This window comes from Bufo gargarizans, chromosome 2, assembly GCF_014858855.1.
Source record: "Bufo gargarizans isolate SCDJY-AF-19 chromosome 2, ASM1485885v1, whole genome shotgun sequence".
In the NCBI taxonomy this organism is placed as follows: Eukaryota; Metazoa; Chordata; class Amphibia; order Anura; family Bufonidae; genus Bufo; species Bufo gargarizans.
In genome coordinates this window covers 536,320,665-536,344,459 of record NC_058081.1, presented here as the reverse complement: position 1 = coordinate 536,344,459, position 23,795 = coordinate 536,320,665, and the positions used below count along the sequence as shown (strand labels likewise).

At 46.2% G+C, this 23,795-nt stretch overlaps 1 protein-coding gene across 2 annotated transcripts in view; it reads left to right on the top strand.

The window, feature by feature from the left end:
- The window catches only part of LOC122926630 (toll-like receptor 13), a 91,240-nt gene that overhangs the window by 9,981 nt on the left and 57,464 nt on the right, over positions 1 to 23,795 (top strand). Inside the window, exon 2 of one of the 2 annotated variants that reach the window (XM_044278062.1) lies at positions 15,687 to 15,809. The exons of the other annotated variant lie outside the window; for it this stretch is intronic. The gene's annotated coding sequence lies outside the window, so the exon portion shown is untranslated. The remainder of the gene's footprint in view (positions 1 to 15,686; positions 15,810 to 23,795) is intronic. 2 annotated transcript variants of the gene reach the window in all.

The following is a 23,795-nucleotide window of genomic DNA, read 5'->3' as shown; positions in this document are numbered from 1 at the left end:
TTTAACAAAAAAAAAAAAACAGCGGCAACAGGTGATTTTGAGGGACGAATATGCCCCTTATCGAGACTCTCAGAGATATAAGTTCGCATTGCGATTCTTTCCGGTTGTGAAAGGTTGTAGAGGCGTGCTTTTGGCAGCTTGGCGCAGGGAATGAGGTTAATGGGACAGTCAAACTCCCGGTGAGGAGGTAGCTCCTGAACACCGCTCTCGGAAAACACGTCCGAGAAATAAGAGAAATGATGGCACCGTTTTAGTAGACACCTCTGCAAAAATTGCTGTGAGACAATTCTCTCTACAAAACTTACTCCACTCATTTATTTGCCTTCCATGCCAATCAATAGTGGGGTTATGTCTAGTGAGCCAGGGTAACCCCAAAACTAGAGGAGAAGGCAATCCGTTAAGGACAAAACAAGATATATCCTCCACATGAGTGTCACCTACCGCTAACCGGATATTGTGAACAATGCCCTTCAGGGATCTCTGTGAGAGTGGAGCAGAGTCAATAGTAAAAACAGGTATATCCTTTTCTAATATGCAAACCTGAAAACCATGCATGGCTACAAATTGAGTATCAATAAGATTGACGGCCGCTCCACTATCGACAAAAATTTCACAAGAAATGACTTTGCTCCCTAGCGCTACCCTGGCAGAAAGGAGAAAACGGGAACTGCAGGTCAGAGGAAAAGCATCAATTCCTACATTAACTTTGCCCAAAGTAGCAGATGAAGCAGAGTTTGATGATTTACCTTTTGAGGTTTTTCTCTTATTATAACTCTTAGTACAGTTCAAGAATTTCCTAGACGGACAAACATTTGCCAAATGACCTATGCCCCCACAACAAAAACACACCATTCTCTGAGGACTAAATCCTCTTTTATCAGGGGCAAGTCGACCTAGCTGCATGGGCTCCTCCACAGAGGGAACCGAGAGAGGATGAGGCCCCTGCACACTGAATGAGTCCGCACCACTGCCCCTAGACTGAAAATGGCTGGACAGAGAGGTCTCGTTTCTTTCTCTTAGACGCCTGTCAAGGCGTACCGCCAATGACATGGCAGACTCTAAGGACGTTGGTCTCTCATGGAAAGCAAACACATCTTTAAATCTCTCTGAGAGACCATGAGAGAACTGACTCCGGAGAGCAGCATCATTCCAACCTGAATCAGCTGCCCATCTCCGAAATTCAGAACAATAAAGCTCCGCAGACAGTTTGTTCTGGCATAAAAAACGTAAGTTAGATTCGGCCAGAGCAACACGATCCGGGTCATCATATATCTGCCCCAGGGCCACAAAAAATCTTTTCACGGATCGAAGGGAGGGATCCCCCGATGGCAACGAAAAAGCCCAAGTCTGAGCATTACCCCTGAGCAGGGAGATGACAATCCTCACCCTCTGTTCCTCATTACGAGAGGAATGGGGACACAAGCAAAAATGGAGTTTGCATGCCTCTCTGAAACGAACAAAATTCTCACTGCCCCCGGAGAACGTTTCCGGAAGTGAGACCTTTGGCTCGCAACAGACTCCATGGGCCGGAGCAGAGCCCAATGCTTGAAGCTGAGTCATAGATTGACGGAGATCCGCTACCTCCAAAGAAAGAAACTGCATGCGGTCAACCAGGTCAGAAAGCGGATCCATGTCAAAAAAGGACGGTTTGGCTGATTATAATGTCATGGCTGTAAGTGAGCAACACACAGTAAATAGCAACTGACCGGACCCAAACTAGGGAGGATAAAGGGTGACCCCTGTCAGACCCTAAAAGCTCTCCCTAAGCTGCTATGCACATGTCCAGATCCATATGGTGGATCGAGACATGCCCGCGTCCCTCAGGCTGATGACCACTGAAACCCCTACAATAGTGGAAGGGGCACGGCCACCGGTGCCCTGCTCAGTATATGGACGGAACCGGGGTCGCCTCGGATCCAGTCAGCAAAGAAACAGAAACACACAATGTCTGAACACTTATCTGAAGGAGCTGCAGCTGCAGTGAAAACAGATCCAAAGTCAGCAGACAATATCCGAAGTACTTGCTTCAGCAGAACACAGATCCAGAGAAAAGATATCACACAGGTGAATCTACTCAAGCGAGAGATACAGCTCAAATGAAAAGTATAATCCGCACCTCTACAAAGGAGGAGGGGTGATTTAAAGGCAGCGAAATCAAACACAGGAGAGACAGCTGGGAGGAAGGAAACCGAAAGTAAAGACCTCATCACAGGGGCGGAGAAACAGGGCAGAGGGAACTCCTCCAAGCTCTAGTAGTGACATCATCACAGGGGTGGAGAAACAGAGCTGTGAGAACGTCTCAAAGCTCTGGTAGTGACAGTTATTAGCCGTTCACCGGTGATGGTAGCGCCAATGTGTGGAGCTGTAACTATGGTCAAGGACACTACATGTACTTTATGGCCCATTGGGTAAATGTGGTTCCTGCCCAGCAACTTGGCCAGGTGACGCCGTTGCCAGCTCCATGTTCTCACGCCGTTGGTCCTCCAAAAATGTCTGCCTCTGCCTCCTCATCCTCCACCATGTCCTCAGCCTCCACTGCAGGGACTATTAGCAGTGCTCCTCCAGCATTCCACATGTGCAGGGCACAGCGGTGTCACACTGTCCTGCACCTAGTTTGCCTGGGAGAACGGAGTCACACTGAGGAGGAACTGCTCCGCGTCCTTCATCAAGGAATCGAATACTGGCTTTCTCCTCGACAACTCAAAATCAGAACCATGGTCACCAACAATGAGAAGAACATGGTGTCGGCGCTGCATCAAGGAGGTCTGAGCACATGTTCAATCTGATTGTAAAGAGGTTCCTGAAGTCTTCCGACCATCTGCAAGACATCCTGAAAATGGCCAGTAAACTGTGCATGCACTTCAAACACTCTTACACTACAACGCACACCCTTCTTGAGCTGCAAAGGCAGAATGGGGTTCCCCAACATCAGCTGATATGCGATGTTTCCATCCGTTGGAACTCCACCCTCCATATGTTGCACAGACTATATGAACAGAGAAAGGCCATAAACGATTTCTTGATGATACAAGCGAACAGAGGTACTCCCATGTGTAACTTCGATGTTAGGCAATGGCAGCTCATGCGTGACTCCAGTCTGTCCTGGAACAGATGCTGCTAAATCTGGCTGGCCAGGGGACAGGAGACGTGGCGACTACAAATCACGGCCACATGAGCTTTGTGGAGGCTGAACTGGAGGAGGAGGAGGAGGAAGAAATTCGAGCTCAAGCAATACGTAGAGAAATGGGTCGCTTTCTACACAGGTGACAAAGGAGAAGGAGCAGGAGCAGCCAGAGGAGCTACAGGGCGATAAGGAAGACGAGGCAGATGACCCAGACACACCGAGGCAGTATGCAGTGGAGATGGAGGCAGGAAGTCACTTGCGCAAATGGATGCCACTTCGCCACTTCGCCACTCTGTGGTTTCCTCAAGCTGCTGACACCTCAACACTCTGTGGTCTCCTCAGGCTGCTGCCACCTCAACACTACTCATGCTGCTGCTACCTCACCACTCTGTCACTGGGCCACTCTGTGGTCTCCTCATGCTGCTGCCACCTCAACATTCTGTGGTCTCCTCATGCTGCTGCCACCTCAACACTCTGTGGTCTCCTCGTGCTGCTGCCACCTCACCACTCTGTGGTCTCCTCCTGCTGCTGCCACCTCAACACTCTGTGGTCTCCTCTTGCTGCTGCCACCTCAACACGTGGTTCCTCATGCGATTCCTAACTCAACACTCTGTGGTCTCCTATTGCTGCTGCCACTTCATCCCTTTGTGGTCTCCTCATCCTGCTGCCACCTCACTGCTCTGTGTTCTCTTCATGCTTCTGACACCTCAACACTCTGTTGTCTTTACTCAACACTCTGTGGTCTCCTCATGCTGCTGCCACTTCACCACTCTGTCACTAGGCCACTCTGTGGTCTCCTCATGCTGTGGTCTCATCAGATAAAGTACAATAATGCCATAGTCACAAAAAATATTATAGTGCTAATGCTACGCTTATTTATAAAGTGAGATGCTTGGCAAATGCATTTTGTACAAAACCATCTAAGGCCCGTCTGCCATACGTCAAGGCTATCTCTGTAAGATGGGTCCTAACACTAAATACTACCTGTTATGCGCCATAATGGCCACCACAAAGTTCAGGAAGTGTTGGATCCACATGCATGCTGGGTCCACTCTGCCTTTAATGGCACCAAAAATGGTAAAAGGCAAAGTGGACCCAGCATGCATGTGGATCCAACACTTTCTGGCGGCCATTATGGCACATAACAGGTAGTATTTAGTGTTAGAACCCGTCTTACAGAGATCGCCTTGTCGTACGACAGACGGGCTCAGATGGTTTTGTACGAAATGCATTTGCCAAGCATCTCACTTTATAAATAAGCGTAGCATTAGCACTATCATATTTTTTTGTGAGTATGGCATTATTGTACTTTATCTGATTTGCAGGGTGCTGTTGCATTGTCTTTTTTTCACTAGGTTTGTGCCATGGCAGCGTGCACCTGCGCACTGGGAAGTGCTGACTAACTTCCTTTTCTTTGCTGCTTCCACCTCAACACTCTGTGGTCTCCTCATGCTGCTGCCACCTCAACACGCGATTCCTCATGCGATTCCTAACCTAACACTTTGTGGTCTCCTATTGCTGCTGCTACTTCACCACTTTGTGGTCTCCTCATCCTGCTGCCACCTGACCGGTCTGTGGTCTTCTCATGCTGTTGCCACCTCAACACTCTGTGGTCTTCTCATGCTGCTGCCACCTCCACCTCAACACTCTGTCACTTGGCCACTTTGTGGTTTCCTCATGCTGCTGCCACTTCACCACTCTGTGGTCTCCTTATGCTGCTGCCAACTCAACACCCCTCATGCTGCTACTACCTCACCACTCTTTCACTGGGTCACTCTGTAGTCTCCTCATGCTGCTGCCACTTCACCACTTTGTGGTCTCCGCATTCTTCTGCCACCTCAACACTCCTCATGCTGCTGCTATCTTTCCACTCTGTCACTGGGCCACTCTGTGGTCTTCTCATGCTGCTGCCACCTCAACATTCTGTGGTCTCCTCACGCTGTTGCCAACTCAACACTCGTCATGCTGCTGCTACCTCACCACTCTGTCACTGGGCAACTCTGTGGTCTCCTAATGCTTATAGCACCTCACCACTCTGTGGTCTCCTCATGCTGCTGCCACCTCACCACTCTGTGGTCTCATCATGCTGCTGCCACCTGAACACTCTGTGGTCTCCTCATGGTGCTGCCAACTCACCATTATGTGGTCTTCTGATGCTGCTGCTACTGTTCCACTCTGTTACTGGGCCACTTTGTGGTCTCCTCATACTGCTGCTACCTCACCACTCTGTCACTGGGCAACTCTGTGGTCTCCTAATGCTTACAGCACCTCACCACTCTGTGGTCTCCTCATGCTGCTGCCACCTCACCACTCTGTGGTCTCCTCATGCTGCTGCCACTTTATCACTCTGTGTTCTCCTCATGCTGCTGACACCTCAACACTCTGTTGTCTTTACTCAACACTCTGTGGTCTCCTCATGCTGCTGCCACTTCAACACTTTGTGCTCTCCTTATGATGCTGCCACCTCACCACTCTGTCACTGGTCCACTCTGTGGTCTCCTCATGCTGCTAACACCTCAACACTCTGTAGTCTCCTCATGCTGTTGCCACCTGAACACTCCTCATGCTACTGCTACCTCAGCACTCTGTCGCAGGACCACTCTGTGGTCTCCTTATGCTGCTGCCACCTCAACACTCTGTGGTCTTCTCATGCTGCTTCCACCTCACCACTCTTTCACTGGGCAATTCAGTGGTCTCCTCATGCGGCTGCCACCTCACCTCTCTGTCACTGGGCCACTCTGTGGTCTCCTCATGCTGCTGCCACCTCATCATCTGTGGTTTCCTAATGCTGCTGCCACCTAAACACTCTGTGGTCTCCTCATTCTGCTGCCACCTCAACACTCTATCACTGTGCAACTCTGCGATCTCCTCATGCTGCTTAGTCCTCAACACTCTGTGGTCTCCTCATGCTGTTGCCACTTTTACACTCTGTGGTCTCCTCATGCTGCTGTTACCTCAACACTCTGTGTTCTCCTCATGCTGCTGACACCTCAACACTCAGTGGTCTCCTCATGCTGCTGCCACCTCAACACTCTGTGGTCTCCTCATGCTGCTGCCACCTCAACATTCTGTCACTGGGCAACTCTGTAATCTCCTCATACTACTGCCACCTCAACACTCTGTGGTCTACTCATACTGCTGCCACCTTTACACTCTGTGGTCTTCTCATGCTGCTGCCACCTAAACACTCTGTCACTGGGCAACTTTGTGGTCTCCTCATGCTGCTGCCACCTCAACACTCTGTCACTGGGCAACTCTGTTGTCTCCTCATGCTGCTGCCAACTCAACACTCTGTGACTGGGCTACTGTGTTGACGACTCATGCGATTCCTCATGCGATTTACACCCTCACCACTCTGACTGGGCCACTGTGTTGACGACTCATGCGATTCCTAATGTGATTCCCACCCTCACCACTCTGTGATTGGCCACTATGTTGATGACTCATGCAATTCCTGATGCAATTCATCATGTGATTACTCATGCAATTCCCACCCTCACCACTCTGTGACTGGCCAACTGTGTTGACGACACATGCGATTCCCACCTTCGTAACTCTGACTGGGCCACTGTGTTGACGACTCAAGCAATTCCTCATGAGATTCCCAACCTCACCACTCTGAGACTGAGCCACTGTGTTTACTCCTCATGCTGTTGCCACCTCACCACTCTGTCATGGTGGCATTACTTGTTTCAGCGTGTAACAGAACAGGTTCTGTGGAAATCTATGTGGAATCAGCTCATGACGGTGTAAAAGGAGTGCGCTTGTTCTTGACGCTAACACTGAACTGTAAAGCCAAGTTCACACTTATGTTTTTTGGTCAGTTTTGGCCCTGTAACTGACAAAATAAGTGAAGTGATTCTAACAGTAACGCCTATCATCTGCATTTCATACTGACTCACAGTACTGTTTCACTAGCACAGCAGGCTACCTATGCATGTTTCTGTAATGCACAGTGTTCTACACTAATATGCGGGCTCTCAGCAGCCAGGAAATAGCTGTTTGTTTAACATTCAACGAACCGGCCAAATCAAATTTTTTAGAAATTTGCTCATCTCTAGTTGCTATGGGCAACTAAGCCAGTTATACTTTACGCCAGCTTGATAAATCTCACCCTAATGCCTTACATGAGTGAAAAAATATTTGTATTTTGGTCACTTAAGATCGATGTTACCCTGCTTTGAGATTCTGTCACCAGATAGACATTGGTCACCTTATTGAAAGTAGAAACTGCTAAGAATCTCAGAGCTTTGGGAAGGCCCACCTAGAAACTGCACCATATACCTTTATATGTGCAACCTTTTTTTATTTCCAAATGTTGGAGAGAAATTTCTATGGGTGCACTGTATTTGTGGGCACTTGGCTGACACTGCTGTAAATGGGTTGGTTATCTCATGAATCAGTTTTAAAGTAAGTGTCGCAGTGCTGCTAACATAAATCATTTTTATAATAATAATAATTTTAACTAGATGGTGTCGTTTCTGAAGAAACCACAGGATGTTGTCTTGAAAATGCTAGAGTTATAAGCAAAGTCTGTTTGGTTTATTAAAATTTTAATTCAAGTCACCCAATGACTGACTGTGTCAAATTTGAGGACCCTGACATTAACAGTCTAAGAGTGGCGGCAATTTAAATTTTCCCATATAAAACGAATGGCTGAAATGTGATTGGCCTCTGGCTTTAAAACTGTAAGAATGGCAGTATTTGAAAGTTTTACATTGAAGTCAATAGGTGAAATCTGATTGGCTGTTTTAGGATCCACCAACTTTTCCAAAATTTTGACCGCAGTCACCCAGTGAGTAATTGTGCTAAGTTTGGGACACTTGGCATTTAAACTGTGATAATAGCAGCAGTTTATCAGTTTTTCATTAAGGTCAATGGCTGAAATCTGATTTGCTACTGTTGCCCACCCCCTTTTTTTCCTAATTGGGAACCACAGTCACCCAGTGACTAACACTTTAAGGTTTGGGAATTATGGCATTTAACGTGTAAAAATGGCAACAGTTTTTTTTTTTTTCTATTGATAATCAATGAGTGAAATTTGATTGGTTGTTAATGGCTCCACCCACTTTTTCTAACCTTGAAGTGGAAACACCCAATGACCACATTTATGATATTTGAGGTCCATGACATCAATAATGTGAGAATGGCAGCATTTTCAATTTTTCCTATTTAAATCAATGAAATAAATCTGGTTGTTTTTGGCCAGCCCACTTTTCTGAATTTTAATCCCGGTCCTCCAGTGACCATCTGTGCCAAGTTTGAGGACCCTGCCATTAACAGTCTAAGAGCAGCGGCAGTTTTACATTTTCCCATTTAAACAAATGGCTAAAATTTGATTGCCTGTTGTAGACTTCACCCACTTTTTATAAATTTTAACCCCAGTCACCCAGTGACCCACAGTGCCACGTTTGGGTACTCTGGCTTGAATACTGTGAGAATGATAGCTTTTTACATTTTCTCATTGAAGTCAATAGGGAAAATCTGATTGGTTGTTTGTGGCTCCATCCACTTTTTAGAGTCCCCGAAATGTGACAGAAACAATACGTGGTCCGAGTTTGGGGAGTGTAGCTTCAAAACTGTGCGAGTGGGAGCGATTTGAAAATTTTCCCTGTCAAAGTCAATAGCAAAAAAGGGGTCTTCGGTGTTCCGCCGCAGGGGCCCAGAGGGTGGGATCACTTATTAAAGCACAAGCAACTTACCTCACTCTAGGTAGAAGAAGTGTGGAAAGTTTGGCGTTTCTAACCCCAAAACTGTAGGAGGAGTAGCGTACAGAAAAGGGGGGGGGGGGGGGCGTAGAAGAATAATAAAACTGAATATTTAGCTGAAACTAGATGGTGTTGTTTCTGAAGAAACCACAGGATGTTGGCTTGAAATCTGATTGGCTGTTTGTGGCTCCACCTACTTTTGAAATTTGAACCCAAGTCACCCAATGACTGACTGTGCCAAATTTGAGGACCCTGCCATTAACAGTCAAAGAGCGGCAGTAATTTTAATTTTCCCATATAAAACAAATGGCTGAAATGTGATTGGCTGTTAAAGGATCCACCTACTTTTCCTAAATTCTATCCACACTCACCCAGTAACCCATGGTGCCAGTTTGGGGACTCTGGCTTTCATATTGTAAGAATAACATAATTTTACATTTTCTCATTGAAGTCCATAGATAAAATCTGATTGGTTGTTTGTGGCTCCGCCCACTTTTAAAATTTAAATTCCCATCACCCAGTAACCGAATGTACCAAGTTTGAAGACCCTGCCAGTGTAAGAATGACAGCATTTTAAATATTCCCATTGAATATCACTAGGTAATATTTGATTGGCTGTTTTAAGCTCTGCCCAGTTTTCCAAATTTTAAGCCCAGTCACCCAGACATGGTCTGTGCCAAGAATGGGGCCTCTGGCTTTAAAACTGTGAGAATGGCAGTATCTGAAAGTTTTACATTGAAGTCAATAGGTGAAATCTAATTGGCTGTTTTAGGCTCCACCTATTTTTCCTAAATTTTGAGTCACCCAGTGAGTAATTGTGCTAAGTTTGGGACACTTGGCATTTAAACTGTGATAATACACTACGTGCAGAATTATTAGGCAAATGAGTATTTTGACCACATCATCCTCTTTATGCATGTTGTCTTACTCCAAGCTGTATAGGCTCGAAAGCCTACTACCAATTAAGCATATTAGGTGATGTGCATCTCTGTAATGAGAAGGGGTGTGGTCTAATGACATCAACACCCTATATCAGGTGTGCATAATTATTAGGCAACTTCCTTTCCTTTGGCAAAATGGGTCAAAAGAAGGACTTGACATGCTCAGAAAAGTCAAAAATAGTGAGATATCTTGCAGAGGGATGCAGCACTCTTAAAATTGCAAAGCTTCTGAAGCGTGATCATCGAACAATCAAGCGTTTCATTCAAAATAGTCAACAAGGTCGCAAGAAGCGTGTGGAAAAACCAAGGCGCAAGATAACTGCCCATGAACTGAGAAAAGTCAAGCGTGCAGCTGCCAAGATGCCACTTGCCACCAGTTTGGCCATATTTCAGAGCTGCAACATCACTGGAGTGCCCAAAAGCACAAGGTGTGCAATACTCAGAGACATGGCCAAGGTAAGAAAGGCTGAAAGACGACCACCACTGAACAAGACACACAAGCTAAAAAGTCAATACTGGGCCAAGAAATATCTCAAGACTGATTTTTCTAAGGTTTTATGGACTGATGAAATGAGAGTGAGTCTTTATGGGCCAGATGGCTGGATTGGTAAAGGGCAGAGAGCTCCAGTCCGACTCAGACGCCAGCAAGGTGGAGGTGGAGTACTGGTTTGGGCTGGTATCATCAAAGATGAGCTTGTGGGGCCTTTTTGGGTTGAGGATGGAGTCAAGCTCAACTCCCAGTCCTACTGCCAGTTTCTAGAAGACACCTTCTTCAAGCAGTGGTACAGGAAGAAGTCTGCAAGGTAAGAAAAACATGATTTTCATGCAGGACAATGCTCCATCACACGCGTCCAAGTACTCCACAACGTGGCTGGCAAGAAAGGGTATAAAAGAAGAAAATCTAATGACATGGCCTCCTTGTTCACCTGATCTGAACCCCATTGAGAACCTGTGGTCCATCATCAAATGTGAGATTTACAAGGAGGGAAAACAGTACACCTCTCTGAACAGTGTCTGGGAGGCTGTGGTTGCTGCTGCACGCAATGTTGATGGTGAACAGATCAAAACACTGACAGAATCCATGGATGGCAGGCTTTTGAGTGTCCTTGCAAAGAAAGGTGGCTATATTGGTCACTGATTTGTTTTTGTTTTGTTTTTGAATGTCAGAAATGTATATTTGTGAATGTTGAGATGTTATATTGGTTTCACTGGTAAAAATAAATAATTGAAATGGGTATATATTTGTTTTTTGTTAAGTTGCCTAATAATTATGTACAGTAATAGTCACCTGCACACACAGATATCCCCCTAAAATAGCTAAAACTAAAAACAAACTAAAAACTACTTCCAAAAATATTCAGCTTTGATATTAATGAGTTTTTTGGGTTAATTGAGAACATGGTTGTTGTTCAATAATAAAATTAATCCTCAAAAATACAACTTGCCTAATAATTCTGCACTCCCTGTAGAAACAGTTAATCTGCTTTTCATTAATGTCAAAGGCTGAAATCTGACTGACTGTTGTTGCACCGTCCCTTTTTTATCTAATTGTGAACCATAGTCACCCAGTGACTAACACTTTAAGGTTTGGGAATTATGGCATTTAACGTGTAAAAATGGCAGCAGTTTTATTGTTTTCTATTGAAAATCAATGAGTGAAATTTGATTAGTTGTCGATGGCTCTGCCCACTTTTTATAACTTTGAAGTGGAAACACTCAATGACCACGTTTGTGATATTTGAGGTCCATGACATCAATAATGTGAGAATGGCAGCATTTTTAGTTTTTCACATTTAAATCAATTAAATAAATCTGGTTGTTTTTGGCCCCGCCCACTCTTCAGAATTTCAATTCCAGTCCTCCGGTGACTAACTGTGCCAAGTTTGAGGACCCTGCCATTAATAGTCTAAGAGCAGCGGTAGTTTTGAATTTTCCCATTTAAGCAAATAGCTGAAATTTGATTGGCCCATGTAGACTCCGCCCTCCGCGTGCGGCGTGCTATATCAGGCGGCCATGATGGAGGAACAGCGGTGGAAAGTATCGCAAGAGGCCCATCACAGGATGCGTCTGTGATGTGGGAAATAGAGGTGGAAGTCGCCTCCTCAGCACTCCCTCAGTGCGCCTGCGCCGATGACGTCTTCTCTTTCGGTGACGTCATCGGCGCAGGCGCATTAAGGGAGTGCTGAGGAGGCGAGCCTCCTTCTCTCAGAGCACCTGCGCCAAATTAAGACAGGCGTGGGATTTGAAATGCTGACAGGGCCAGCCGGAGGAGGAGAGTGTTCGCTGGCCCTGTCAATCAACAGGAGGAGGGGGCGTTTTTTTGCGGCGGCTACCAGCAAGTAGACGCCCTACTTGCTGGTAGTGAAGTGATTTGCATATTTTAAAAGATCGATTTTTAAGGAAAAGTAGCCACAGACAAAGGTAAGTAAATAAATAAGGATTTTAACAAGCCCCTCCAAAAATTTGTGTTTTGGGGGTGACAGAAGCCCTTTAAGGAAAGTCAAACTGGAGCATAAAAAGGTGAAGCTGCAGGAGGGCTCATTGCCAAAATGCAGACAATCTATTCTCTCTGCTAAGATAGAAAAGTTAGAAGAAGAGATAATGTTTCTAGAATAGGAAAAACTGGCCATAGAGAAAAACAGTGGCCCCTTCATGGAGAAATTTAATAACGACAAACTGTTTGAAAGCATGTCTGGAACTGAGTCTGGTTCTCCTGGGCTGTCAGGGCCACAGATCAGGAGTGAGGGTAAAATAGAGGTAATAGAGGAATCTGGGGAGGACTCCTTGCCAGCAGGGCAGGGAGAACCTTCCTGGAGCCAGGAAACAGTATCTGGAGAAGAAAGTGGATCTGGTGGAGGGCTGATTCTAAAAAAAAATAAAACAGTTGGAATCCCCAATGGGGAAATTTTACTTTTGTAATGAAGAGATTCCTGAAGATGAGACAGTAAAGGGAAAAAAAATAAAAGCAAGATTGTGGAGAGGGAGCTCCTGGTATATGAGCCTCTAAAACCCGCTGCTGGGCCCAGCCTTGTAGTGTAGCTAGGCCATACAGAGCGGGAGAGTCGCGGTAAGGGCGGACAAGGGAGCTCCTTCTGCGGTAGAAGGGGTGGTGGTGCCTGCAAAGGCACCACTGAGGTGTGGGGAGAACCTGGCCAGTCTAGGGGGAGTGAGTGGTGGTTCCCGGGAAAAAAGTGATAAACATGCGGTGAAAAGTGGAGTGGACAATGCAAAAAGAGATGTGAAAGGTAGTATGAAAGGGGAGAATGGAGTCGGTAATGCAGGACCAAGTGAGGATGCAGGTGTGGATGCATGTGGGAATGCAAATGTAAGTGAAAATACGGAAGTGAGTGGAAATGATGTAATGTGGATATGGAAGTGAGTGAAAATGTGGATATGGAAGAATATGATGAAAGGATTTTAAATGCTGAGGATATGGAGAAATTGAGAAAAGAGGAGGAGGAGGAAGAAAAGTAGAAATAGGGAAAAAAGGCAAAACGTACTGTTTCAAATATTGTTCAGCGGGGAACAAGGGACTCTTTGCCCACAGGATCTGGCAAGGGTAACTTGCAACGGCGCCTCTTGGGGGCCTTGAAAGAGGGTGCAGAGACCTCCATACAAGTAGAGGGTGAATCGGTTGACCTGTCTTTCTGGACGGAGAGACACGGGCTGAGAGCCTTCCGAGAGCAAAAGGGGGGTGAGACCGTCTGGTCAGTACCCGGGGGGACCGTAGGAATGTGGCCCGTCTGTTTTGGAAAGGTAAGGAAGCAACACCTTCCAGAAAGACTGTTGTGGAGCTTTTCCTGCAGATGGGTTTTGAGGCGAAAGACATCTATGCCCTCATCCATCTCTACGGGACCAAGTTCTTTGACGTTAGCTTTGTCCGACCAGAGGGGCTTGAGCTCTTCTGGTCCAGATATGAGCTGATAAAGAGCACCCCGGAGTGGCAGGGTTTTGCCGTCCAGGCTTTCACCCGTCAGAACAAGGTTAAGAACGTGACTGTGTTAACTTGTAGTGAGTCTCTTTCTAGTGTAGACATAGCGACCTGGCTGAGTCGCTACGGTGAAGTGGGCTACCCAGCCAAGGTCCTGGACGAGCACAGTATTTGGTCAGGGGCCTGGACCTTTAACGTGATGTTGAGGGCCCAGGGAAATTCTGTTACCCATATCCCCTCCTCGGCCTTCATAGGGAGGGATCGGATAATGTTTTTTTACCAGGGGCAGCCAAAGGTCTGCCACAGGTGCGGCAACCCCACACACTTCAGTGCACAGTGTAAGACGAGAGGTGCGTGAGGTGTGGAGGGAGTGACCATCTTGCCGCAACCTGTCGGAAGATCAGGTGTAACCTGTGTGGAGACCTGGGTCACCCGTTTAGTCGCTGTCCGCTTGCCTTTGCCAACCAGGCTCAGGGACAGGCTCAGAACCAGGCAGATACTAGCCGCAAGGCTGGGCCTGCAGTTGGTGAAGAGTCTGCTGCCAGGACTTGGCAGGCTGGTGAGTGGACAAGTGCCAGGGATCCCAGCACTAGAGGAAGCAAAAAGGATTCCGATAAGGTAAAAAGAAATTACAGTGGCTAGGGCCAGGCGGCAGGAACAACGCCGCAAACAGAGGGAGCAGGAGGCAGCTAATCCCTCAACTGGTACCCTAGTTGAGAATCCGGCCAATAGTGGCCAAGATGACAGTGATGATGATGGGAACCCCGGAGTTCATACCGAAGAGGCCAACCTCTCCGCTGTCTCTGTCTACTCAGGTGGGGATAGTGTGGATGAGGAGGACAGTGAATGGTTGGTGAGGAGGAGGAACAAGCAGGGTAAGAAGAGAAACAGCAAGAGAGAGGGCAGGAAGGCCTCTCTTGAGTGGGATCCGTCCATCCCACTCTCCCTTGACCAGATACCAAGGAAGGTTTCGGCTGGTGCCCCTCTTGTGGAGGTCTCGAACCGGTATGGCGTCCTAAGCGATACCTCCGAGGCTGGCTTGGCTGAGGGGGAAGCAAGGGATGCAGTGCCGGAGGGTGAGAAGGCCTCCTCGCGGGTTGCCGGGCCCTGCCCTTCAAAGAGGAAACCTTCTGGAGGGGGGGGCCAAGTCAGATCCTGTGGGCAAAGAGAAATGTGATATGGATGTCTCCAAATGCCTGAAAATGCAGAAAGAAAGTGAGGAGTCAGATGGTTGTGATGGTGAGTGTGGCGGTGGGGTTAAGAAGAAAGCTATCTAGTTCAATCACTCATTATGGCGGAACTCACCCTGTTGACGCTAGCAAGCATTAACGTTGCTAGAATTAAGTCAGACATGGCTCGTTATGCGGCCTTTGATTTTTTTCAGCCATCTTGATGCTGATATTTTATTTTTGCACGAGACCTGGTTGACTTCCATGGAGTTGATGGAGAAAGCAAAGAGAGAGTGGAGGCATGGTCCATCTTTCTGGTCTCTTGCGGCCGAGCCACGTAGCGGGGTAGCGGTACTTTTTAAAACTGCTGGAAGAGTGGAATGCAGGAAAGTAATTGAACTAGAAATGGGAAGGTGCCTGATCCTGGATGTGCTCATGGGAGGACAAGAGGACAAACCAAGTGGGACCGTAAATGTCTTCTCACGAGGATTAAACCTTACCTTTTTTCCAGCCGTCCCGTGATCTTTGGTGGGGACTTCAACAATGTGACAAGAGTCTGTGATAGGGGAGGCTCCAAAGTCAGGCTGGATACCGATAGCGTCGTATTGAGTAAGATAGTTGAGGAAGCTCGTCTGGTGGATGCTCACTTAAAGCATCAGCCAGACCACGTGGACTTCACCTTTCATCGAGGTAGCCAAAGGTCTAGGATACATAGGTTTTATTTGAAGGGGGAAGCTGTTTTCTCGGTCTTAAAAACTGAGGAAGTGGTTTTCTCCGATCACTGTTTAATTCGTTTTTCTTTGAATGTTGCAGAGACCCCCTGTATGGGCAAAGGTTTGTGGAAGTTGAATTAATCTCTCCTGGAAGATGCGACAATAAGACAATCCTTCGAGGAGTTCTTTCAGGGCCAGGAACCGTTAGTGGACCTCTGCAACAGTAAGTCTGAGTGGTGGGAGATGTTTAAAACAAGGACGGCAAGGTTTTTCCAAGAGCTTTCGTACCTCAGGTGCCAGGACAGAAATCATCTGTACCAGGAACTGAGGAAGAAACTTGAAAGTCTGGTCTCGACGGGAGGTAGCCGTGAGAATATCTCTCGTGTGAAGTCCTTACTTAAGAGGTGTCAGTACGATAGGTACGCATCTTTGGTTGTCGAGAGGGATTTCGGGAAGTACCGCTAACCCAACCCTTACGGCAACTGTAAGATGTCAGTAAAACGTAAGCTGGTGACAGTACAGGATCCCTGAATAGGTCCAAATCACGGATCCTGGAGGTGGTCAGGTCTTTATACCCTCATTCTTGGGTAGGAAAGAACTAGATTGGGACAAGTTTTCAGCTTTCTTGGCTGAAGCTGTTCCCAAGGCAGAAATGGACCCCTCTCTTGACGTTTTGTCTGAACCAATCAGGGAAAAGGAAGTGAGACTGGTCATTGAAGGGCTTAGGCCCAAGAAATCGCCAGGTCCAGATGGCTTAACATCTGAGTTGTATAGGACTTTCAAGGAACAGTTAGTTCCTCCATTGACTGAGGTGTTTAATGAGTGTCTTTCCTCGGGCACTTTACCAAAGTCAATGGGTAAGTCAGCCCTGATTATTCTGTCAAAGGGCAAAAATCCATCCCGTATTGAGAATTGGAGACCCATATCGCTTCTCAATAGGGACAGAAAGATCCTGGCAAAAATACTTTTTAATAGATTATTGAAGTTTGCACGAGACTTCTTTTTCTTTCAGGGGCTCAGCACTGCACAGTTCCCGGTCGGAGCACTTTTAGCACCGTTCTCAGTGTCCGAGAAGCTGTGGAGCGAGGCAGGACGGGCCTTTGGAAAGGGTTTCTTTTGAATTTGGATCAGGCTAAAGCTTTTGACCGGGTGAACCACGAGTACCTGTGGTCTGTCCTTTTGTGGTACGGTCTGCCGGAGAGGTTTGTAAATTGGCTAAAGGCTTTGTACAAAGGGGCTGAGAGTTTCCCGTTGTTCAATGGTTGGTCAGGACAGCCCTTCGAGGTGACTTCCGGGGTCCGTCAAGGATGTCCCTTAAGCCCCTTGCTGTATGTTTGCTATCTATCCCTTCATTAGAAGGGTAGATTGTGGACCGTTAGCAGGAGTAGGGATGGAACTGGCGGGGACAAGGGGGCCGTCTTTGAGGGTGGTAGCGTATGTGGATGATGTCACCATTTTTGCCTTTTCTGGTGAGGAGGTGGGGTGGGTGATGTCGGAAGTGGATCACTATTCAGAGGTTTCTGGGTCTCAGATCAACCGTGATAAATGCGAAACTCTCTGGTTGGGAGAAGGAGATCCTGCTTTTGATCTCCAGGGCACTCTCCCAGAGCCTCAGAAAACTATCAAAGTTCTCGGCATCAATTTTGACCAGGATGAGGACTATCATCAGAAAAATTGGGAAGGCAGACTGAAAGATGTCGGTCAAAAGGTGGACCGCTGGAAGGGTTGGTCTTTGACCCTCAGGGAAAGGGTTCACCTGTGCAAGGCTTATCTGATCCCGGTACTATTGTACTTGGGCACTGTCTGTGTCCTGCCAGGCTCTCTCTGGGCAACGGTCTACAGCCTGTTTTTCCAGATGTTATGGGGAAACAGGCTGAACCTAGTCAAGAGAGATGTCACTTACCGACCAAGGAGACTAGGTGGATTGGATATGGTCAACCCAGTGGTATTCCTAACAAATACAATCTTAAAAGCTAACATTGCAATCCTCTGGATGGAGAGGGCTCCTTGGTGGGTGAATTCCTGTAGGGAATGGTTTCGGCCCTTCTTCCAGGAATGGGAGACAGGAGGGCGTGTGAAAGACCTACGCTCGTCAAGGCAGAGATATCTCCCGGCTTATGTTGCCCCGGTCCTGAGAATTATAAAGCGATGGGGACTCGGGAGGGGAGAGATAGACACCAAGTCGAGGTTCGACCTTGATTTTAAGGTCCTGTCTACCTTCTTCCAGCCTCCGTTGGCCTTGAGGGATTGCCCAAGTCGGGATCTAGAGGGCGGGTTGACTTTATTAAATTCGGTGAGGATCCCCTTGAAAGTTTGGGATGTGGCTTGGCGCTGCTTCCATGGTAAGCTATATGTAAGGGATATTGTGAAGTGTAGAAACTCTGAGGAAAGGGGTTGTCCCTGGGAGAAGTGTGGTGCTGTGCTGGAAAGTATGGACCATTGCTTCACTGTCCTTTTAAAATAGAGGTCTACAAAAGGGTGGGGATTTCCATCGGCTGGCCTAGGCTGGCTGCCCTATTCTATGCAGAGTGGGCCTATGGTGCGTTCAAAGATCTGGGTGAACGGGACTGTTGCCACTTTATTCCTAGTTAGCGCAGTGGTCAGGTATCACATTTGGTGCGCAAGGTGTCTAGTGTCAATGGGTTCTAAAGCCCTCCCAGTGGAGACGGTATATAGGAGCATCATGAGTGACCTGGATAAAGTGCGCTCTCTTGAGAACAAAAGGTTGGGTGGCCCTAAAGTCTCTCATCTGTGGAGGGGCTTTTGTTTCAGGGTACACTAACCGAGTAACTCTCAGCCCTGGTGGTGGGCTGGCATGACACTATTAGATTTTTGTTTTGTTTTATGATAAAGCAGGATGGTTTGGTTTACAGGCACTGAACCATAGCTGAAAAGTTGGATTTTGTGTCATGTATTATATGATAAGTATATTGTATATGTATAAGTTGACTATATAGGGACTTAATGTTTTGGTGTTAGTCACGTTGGGAGGGAGGTTTTGGGGGGGTTATGTATATATATTTATATATATATGTGTGTGTGTATAATCAAATAAAAAAAATGAAAAAAAATTTGAGGAAAACCGGTCAGCCCCAGTCCGACTGGGGAGAACTATGGAACTGGAGAAGCTCGGGGTTATCCTCTTAAACTTCTGTGGGAGACCGGTTTGGTGTGTTATGTGGGGACGGGTGATGGGTTATAAGTTAGATTTAGGGTTATGGATAGGTCCTGTATATATTGTTGTCTTTTAATTTATTTATTCTTTTAGTTTTGTCTTAGTTATCTAAATATGTTGATATGTAAATATGTAAATAGTGTATGGATGTGCATGAATGGGTACTATGAATGTAGAAGGGGGGTGTGGGGTGGGAGACTGGCCGGGTTAAGTCCTTTATTGGGAATGGTTATTGTATTGTTTTGTTATGATTTAAAATAAAAAGTTCTGGCTTAAATACTGTGAGAATGACAGCAATTTAAATTTTCTTATTGAAGTCAATAGGGAAAATCTGATTTGATTGGTTGTTTGTGGCTCCGCCCACTTTTTAGAGTCCCCAAAATGTGACAGAAATTTTCAGGTTGACCCCATGACTAAATGACCCAAGTTTGGTGAGTTTAACTTCAAAGCTGTACGAGTGGCAAAAGTTTACAATTTTCCAATGACAGTCTATGACAAAAAGTAGGGTCTTTGGGGGAATGCCCCAGGGGCCCGGAGGGTGGGATTCGTTAACAAAGCACAAGCAACCTATTCGGGTAGGTGCCGAACAAGTGTGCAAAGTTTGGTAATTGTACTCCTAAAACTGTGGGAGGAGTTGCGTATAGAAAATAGCAAAATTTTCATTGGCCTTTGCTAGCTCTGCCCATTTTGGGGTGTCACCTCAAAATTTACCCTTTTATTCGGGTTGACACTAACAATATGTGGTCCGAGTTTGGGTAGTGTAGCTTCAAAACTGTGCGAGTAGGAGCGATTTTAATTTTCCCTGTCAAAGTCAATAGCAAAAAAGGGGTCTTCGGTGGTCTGCCGCAGGGGCCCGGAGGGTGGGATCGCTTATTAAAGCACAAGCAACTTACCTCACTATAGGTCGAAGAAGTGTGGAAAGTTTGGCGTTTGTAACCCCAAAACTGTAGAAGTAGTGGGGGGGGGGCGGAGAAGAAGAATTAAACGGAATAATAAGCTGAAACAATCGAACAACAGGATGTTACAGGCTTTTTCAAGCCAACATAACTGGATGGTGTCATTTCTGAAGAAACCACAGGATGTTGGCTTGAAATCTAATTGGCTGTTTGTGGCTCCACCCACTTTTTAAAACATGAACCCAAGTCGCCCAATGACTGACTGTGCCAAATTTGAGGACCCTGCCATTAACAGTCAAAGAGCGGCAGTAATTGGAGATTTTACTAGATATTGTGCTGGAAAATATAGATTTTATTAAGTACACGAGGCGAGCATTATGCGTAACTTTCTTTTACTGAATCTGCAGCTAAAGAGTTAAATATCAATACATAAAGAAAAAAATTGTTTAGGTACAACCTAGCATGCTTGAACATATAGTAACCAATGAAGATGTATCAGAGAACATATAAGCAATATGAAGATAAACTCCACCCTCTTTCTTTAGTAGTATAACATGGATAAACAGTTAGATAATGAAAATCACAGGAACAGGAATTTCTCTGCATCAGATAACAGTAGAAGTCCGGGTATGGAGAGTCTAAGGAAGGAAGTCAGAAGATTTTTTTACAGTACACGAGGCTCCCATTATGCGAGTTCAAAGCTTGCTATATATCATATACATAATAATGTCTATTACAAATTAAAAATAGCATAATAAATAAGCAATTAGAATAACAATGACTATGAAACTATTCTAGTAAGGCCTCATGCACACGACAGTTTTTTTGGGCGGTCCGCAAAAACGGGTTCCGTAGTTCCGTGATCCGTGTCCGTTTTTCCTTCCGTGGGTCTTCCTTGATTTCTGGAGGATCCACGGACATGAAGGAAAAAGTCGTTTTGGTGTCCGCCTGGCAGTGCGGAGCCAAATGGATCCGTCCTGACTTACAATGCAAGTCAATGGGGACGGATCCGTTTGACGTTGACACAATATGGTGCAATTGCAAACGGATCCCTCCCACATTGACTTTCAATGTAAAGTCAGGAGTCCCTATTATACCATCGGATCTGAGTTTTCTCCAATCCGATGGTATATTTTAACCTGAAGCGTCCCCATCACCATGGGAACGCCTCTATGTTAGAATATACCATCGGATTTGAGTTACATCGTGAAAACTCATATCCGACAGTATATTCTAACACAAAGGCATTCCCATGGTGATGGGGACGCTTCAAGTTAGAATATACTACGAACTGTGTACATGACTGCCACCTGCTGCCTGGCAGCACCCGATCTCTTACAGGGGGCTGTGATCCGCACAATTAACCCTTCAGGTGCCACACCTGAGGGGTTAATTGTGCGTATCATAGCCTCCTGTAAGATATCAGGGGCTGCCAGGCAGCAGGGGGCAGACCCCCCTCCCCCAATTGTATTAATTTCATTGGTGGCCAGTGCGGCCCCCCCTCCCTCTATTGTATTAATTTCATTGGTGGCCAGTGCGGTCCTCCCCCGGCCCCCCCTCCCTCTATTGTATTAATTTCATTGGTGGCCAGTGCGCCCCCCCCCCCCCCGGCTACTGCATTCCTGGTTGCCATGGTTACTTAGCAATATCATACTTACCTGCTGCGCTGTCTATGACCAGCCGGGAGCTCATCCTACTGGTAAGTGACAGGTCTGTGTGGCGCATTGCTTAATGATCTGTCACTTACCAGTAGGAGGAGCGCCCGAAAAGCTTTTATGCAGACGGATCTTTGGATCCGTCTGTATGAAAGTAGCGTACGGACATGGACACGGATGCCAATCTTGTGTGCATCAGTGTTTTTTCACTGGCCCATTGACTTGAATGGGTCCGTGAACCGTTGTCCGTCAAAAAAATAGGAATGTAGACATTCATAAGAATGTAGACATTTGACCACACATAGGTGCTCATTGTGTGGAAAGGCTGGGTAGAAGATGGAATTAACGTTGGTCTTATTTCATCTAGTTACAGTAAAATGTATGCTGTTAGGGGAATAGGATCTGTAAGAGATATCCAGGGTTTTTAATGGATATAAGACATAATAAGACAGTTTGAGAGAGAAAAGTTTTAGAGATAAAGAGTCATTATCTCCCCAAGATGATATAAGGTCCAGGACAACGTTAATGTCCCAAGTCCATAGGTATTTTGGCAAGGGGGGACGTTCGAAACGGATACCCTTAAGTAATCTACAGACGAGGGGGTGTTTCCCTATGGGCAAAGATTGAATGGAAACAAGAGATGCAGATATAGCCGAACGGTAAAGGTTTATTTTGCGGTATGCTTTACCGGCCTCAAAAGAGGCAGAAAGAAAATTTAAGATGTGGGATAGAGAGGCATGTGCGGGATCCAAGTCCCGTTGACTGCACCAATCAGCCCAAATTTTCCAGGCTGATCTGTAAGCCTTTCTGGTACCCAGAGCCCAAGCTTCAGAAAGGAGATCTTTAGTTGATTGAGAAAGGTTTGGGACACTTTCGGAAGGCCGAAAATGAGCCAGGCTACTAGAGGCAGTTGGTGGGACAGTATTAGCCGGTGTTGTTCGCCGAAAGGGTTCAACAGAAGATTTAGAGAATAAGGGAGGATTTTCGGGAAATCTATAGACATCCCCAGAATTTGGGGAAACTACTATTGCGTCGGCCACCAAGGGGTAATGAGAACAATTTTTTTTATAGAAACCTGAAGGAGAACTCTGGGAATCAGAGCGAAAGGAGGAAAATCATAGTTTTTGTCTCGAGGCCAAATCTGGAGAAAAGCATCCACTCCCGAAGTTTCAGGGTCAGGACGCCAATTGAAGAACCTGGGTACTTGCCGTTTGAGGCTAAAAGCAAATAGATCTAGGTGAAGAGGCCCCTAAAGAGTATTGAGGAGATGGAAATGGCCGGATTCAATGCCAATCACTCACATCTATGAGATACCAAGAATTCCAATCCGCTATGGAATTGGATAAACCTGGAAGATACTCCGCCTTGAGGACAACATTCCGGATCAGACAAAAGTGGCAAAATTATTTTGCGATACTGTCCAGCATTTCTGATCTTGTGCCGCCCAGACAGTTGATGTATTGGACGGCAGAAATGTTGTCCATCCGGAGGAGTATACAACAATGAGACCTGTTGGCTGCGAAGCTCTTGAAAGCAAAGAACCCGGCTAGAAGTTCTAAGCAGTTGATGTGTAAAAAAGCTTCCGAATGAGACCATTTGCCTCCTCTGGAATTGGATCCGCATCTGGCGCCCCAGCCAGAAAGACTGGCGTCCGACTCTATGACAAGGTCTGGAACGGAAAAAAGATCGTTTTCCCGTTCCACTCTTGAATTTGAAATTCTTCTCTGGCGTCTGAGGAGAGGGGAACCTTGTCTGAATAAACTAGACCGTTCCGAAAGTGCTGAATTTTCAGCCACTTAAGCGCCCTGTAGTGTAAATGGGCTGAAAATATGGCTTGTATGGAGGCCGATAAGAGGCCAACTATACGATCAATGGTCCGAAGGGAAATGATATGTTTGTTGAGAATCAAACAAATCTCTTTCTGGATTACCTTCAACTTCTTGGAAGGGAGGCTCATGGCCGATTGGGTATTGATCATAAAACCCAAAAATTCAACCTCTTGAGAGCGGGTTAATACTGATTTCCTCGTAATTGATGAGAAATCCAAGGTCCATCAAAAGAGATAAGGTCCAATTCATATAAAGATGTGCCAGTGATATGGATTCTGCTAGAATCAGTATATCGTCCAGGTATATAATGAGGCGCACTCCATGGGAACGTAGGGAGGCTACTACCGGTTTCATTAACTTGGTGAAGCACCAAGGGGCTGAAGAAAGGCGAATGCGGGCAGGTAAACTGCTATCTCTGACCTTCCCAAACTAATTGGAGAAATGGCTGAGAAGAAGGATGGACTGGTACCATCAGGTAGGCATCCCTTAGGCCTATTTTTACCAACCAATCGTTTTTTAATAAAAGGTCCCAAAGTAAGTGAATCCATTCCATTTTGAAGTGTCTGTTTTGTATGAAATTGTTCAATAGACGTAAGTTTATTACTGGGCGAAATCCTCCGTCTATCTTCTTGACCAGAAACAAGTTGCTCAGAA